At 56.2% G+C, this 3,634-nt stretch overlaps 1 long non-coding RNA gene across 1 annotated transcript; it reads right to left on the bottom strand.

Annotated features, from left to right (window-relative positions):
• Window positions 1–598: 598 nt before the first annotated feature.
• Window positions 599–1,929, bottom strand: LOC109450900 (uncharacterized). The gene is made up of 3 exons (XR_016020347.1): window positions 1,396–1,929; window positions 991–1,085; window positions 599–854 (listed from the first exon to the last, which is right to left on the bottom strand). It is a non-coding gene; the product is annotated as an uncharacterized LOC109450900 (long non-coding RNA).
• Between the last annotated feature and the right edge of the window lie 1,705 nt (window positions 1,930–3,634).

The raw sequence follows: 3,634 nt of genomic DNA, 5'->3' as shown, positions 1-3,634 counted from the left end.
GTCACACAGCCAGTTGTTCAGCAGGGTGGGACCTGAGTGCATCCAGAGCTGGGCAGTGCTGGGCAGCCCTCTTGGGTGTAGTGTGTAGGAGTGGCAGGCCAGGGAACAGGCTGTGCCCCGGGACTGAGGGTGGGGAGCCCAGATCTAAGGCTGCCTCTATTCTCTGGTTGGCTCTGGGCAGGTCTGGCTTAGACACTGTACCCTCTACTCCTCCCAAACCTAGCCTCCTCCTTAAACATTAGAGATAATGAATGTAAAGTGCCTAGCATGGAGGCTGGTGTGTGATGTCAGCCAGAATGAGTCACCTCCACGCCTCCTCTCTCCTCCTCCACACACAGCTCAAGGCCTAGAACCTCCAGGGATCTTTCTCCCATATCACCACCTCCTTCCTACTGAGACCCTATAGCTCTTACACACATTTGGTATTCACCACCTGCTGGCTTGGGTTATTATTTAACCTCACACAGTGTGTTTGTCTCTTCAACTGGCTTGCAAACTGCCCAAGGGCAGGAAATTATTTCAATACACCCAACATTTATTGAACATCAATTCCAGGGCCAAGTTTTGCCTGTGGGGATGAGCTCCTGCGATGGGGGAGGCCTCAAAGAAGCAGACTTTGTTTCTGCCTCAAGGACTTTCTAATCTGGTTACAGGAACAGGATTAGTAAACAGATCACTAGAATATAAGACAAGCCACTTGCTGTGCCATGAGAAAGGTACAAACCCGGTGTGTAGGGCATTTGAAGGGGAGAGGAGTAAGATTTGGCTGGCGCTGTTCCAAGCAGGCTTTATGAACTGGAGCTTGAGAGATGGGTAGACATGGAGGATAGGCTCTCCTGTCACCGCAAATGGCACTGCCAACAGTGAAGGTGAAGAGGGAGAAGAAAGGGCTTTAGGAATTGTCTTACATTTTAAAATTTAACTTAATTAAAATTTAATTTGTTTAAAAATGTAAATCTTAATGACATCCTTGTCAGGACCCAACACAACCTTCCATCCGGGTAGGTGCTCGGCATTAAGTCCTTTGTTCCCTCCTTGGTTTGGAGACGTAGCAACCTCCAGGACTAGCACACAGTGATGTCTTTCTGCAGAAAGATGGTAAGGAGAAAACGTGGCTCTGAATAAATCCTTGGGGCTGGACAAAGGGAGGCGTCAGGCTCCAGTTGGGGTCGTCTTCCTCCACCCTGCTCTCGGCTCCCACCCGTTAGTGTCCCAGCTGTTCCTACCCCTGGCGGTGTGCCAGGGGTTTCCCAAGCTAGCCAAAAGGGCTGGGCTTGGTTTGCCAACCCCTGGGAGTCCCTGGAGTCTCCAGGCTGGTGTGAAGAAAGGGACCAGGGAAGGGAGCCGAGGAGCTGGGAGGCTCCTCCAGGGATCGAAGAAGTTGGCCCCATCTACCCGGCTTCCGTTGTCACGTGACTGCATCCCAGGTCTCCCAAGTCTGGGGCTGGCGCGCTCCCAGCTACTATCCTCCTCCAGACTCCCGGGCCGAGCGCTGGTGGGGCATGGGCGGCAGCCTGGGCGGCTCCTTCTCCCTCTTGCAGCGACACCACCTGCCCCACCCCCAACTGTGCTACTCCAGGCCCCATACCCGCCTGGGGTTCCACATCAGGGCTCAGGTGGGGGCTGGAAAGGTCTGGGTGCTCTAAGACTGATGACCGCGCAGGGCTGCAGGGGCCACCCGGCCTGGGCGCACGTCCCTGGGGTCGCGCAGCCGCCGTCGGCGGTCCCGGGGGCCAGCGCCTGGCCCGGGCCCCACCGAGCACTCGCAGGCTGCGGCGGGGAGGCTGCGCGCGGAGCGTAAGCCGCGAGCACAAACAGGGCGAGGAGGCTGGTGTGAGCGCCTGGGCCCCGTGCCAGCGCGCCGGGGCTGGAACACAATGTCCCGGGCGGGCGGGCGGGCGAGCGGGGAACGAGAACAGCCTGACTCAGCAGCTGGGTAAGTGGGTGTGTGCTCGCTCACCAGATCAACCGCTCTTGCAGCCTGCGGTCAGCGACGACCGACTCTCGGAGGCTCCCTCGAACGGGAGGGGCGAGCTCACGGCGGGCTCCTCGGCCCCCGCCCCTGCCTGCCGCTCGCTCAGGACCTCCACGTGGCCGGTTGGCGGATCTCTCTGCCTTCTCGCCCCTCCTTTAAAGTGTCTCACAGCCCCCAGTCTGAGCAGAGCCGGCTCTGGCCCCCTGGGAGGGGCACTCTCCTCACCCCACCCGGCAGGTGTGGCCGGCCATACAGCTGCTGGATGCACGTCCCATTTCCTCCAAACCCCACCATTCTGGAAGTCCTCTGATGGATGTAACTCTTCCTAGCAGATGAAGGTAGAAATTTGTTCTAGGGTGCTGGGGAGCAGAGGAAGAAGATGCTGGGAGAAATGGGATATAGAGCAAGATCTTCCCCCATCTCTGCCCTCAGCTGACCCAAAGTTCAGAGTCTCTTCCTGTCCCCTCCCCTCAAAACCACTGGGCCCCTGAAGATTTCCTCAGAGAAGCAGGTGGGAGGTGCTTTGAAGCCTGAGACCCTGCTTTTCTGCCTTACCCACCCTCCTACCCAAAGCCACAACAAAGCCCCAGGAATCCTGCCACCCAGCCACAAAGTTTCTCCTTCTCTGTGCCTGCTGGCCCCTGTGGTCTGGTGGGGCCATTGTGAGGATGACAGCCCCAGAGCTGGACTCTTCCTGGAGGGCGGGGACTTGTCCCATGCCCCAGCCAACTGGGGTGTCTGCAAGGTACCCCAGGGGACAAGCTGTGCCTGGAGTGTGCCAGGGCAGGCAGGGAGGGGCTCTGTCCTCTGCGGAGTTCCAGGAAAGGCTCTGGCAGTCAGTAACAGGCCTGGGCTTCAGGGCCTTCAAAGGTGGGGCTGAGGGAGGGACGTTAGGCTGCTCAAGTGCCTCACCTGGGCCTCATACCCTGGGGCCCATCTGATGGCATCTCTGGCACCCTCTGTAGCCAAAGGTGAGGAGATGGATGCCAACACAGGTCTGGGCCATGGACCACTTTCCCACAAATTCAGGCATACTTCCTACACATGTCCTTACCCAGCCAACACACAGAATCTCCCAGTCAGGAGTAACCTTCACTATCATCGACTCCAAACTTCTACTGATGTATGAAATCTGTCTGTGATATCCCAGGTAAGTGATTGTTCTGAAGCTGTTTGCACATGTCTAGTGACAGGGACACTCCCAATGCAGCCCACTGTACTCCCCTATCTCCAAGCCCAGGATACCTGCTCTCACATGGCCTAGAAGAGACTGAACTTACCCTCATGTTCCTCACACCAGCTCCTCCCCAATGCCCAGCATCACCCTCCCATCCCCCAAACTCACCATGATGTGGGTTAATTTTTAACTATTTTCTCTCCTTCACCATCCTATATCTGACCTATCACCCAATTCTTCCTGTTGGTTGCTTTTATTACAAAATGCTTTGTTTGTTATTTTTCTCATTCACCTCTTCCTCTCCAACTCCATAGATTCTACCTCTGGCCTGAATTCCTACAGCAGCTGCCACACTGTCCTTCCTAACCCAGGTTTTTCCTTCCTCCTACACACCCTGCTGTAATAACCTTTCTCAAATACTGTTTATTGTGTATGTGATCAACTTCAGAGTCCTCAACCAAGCACATCGGGTACACACCAGC

Source organism: Rhinolophus sinicus, chromosome 2 (genome assembly GCF_057876585.1).
Source record: "Rhinolophus sinicus isolate RSI-liver-muscle chromosome 2, RSI-T2T, whole genome shotgun sequence".
In the NCBI taxonomy this organism is placed as follows: Eukaryota; Metazoa; Chordata; class Mammalia; order Chiroptera; family Rhinolophidae; genus Rhinolophus; species Rhinolophus sinicus.
Note: the sequence above shows the minus strand (reverse complement) of the source record. Positions and strands in the feature narration are given on the sequence as shown.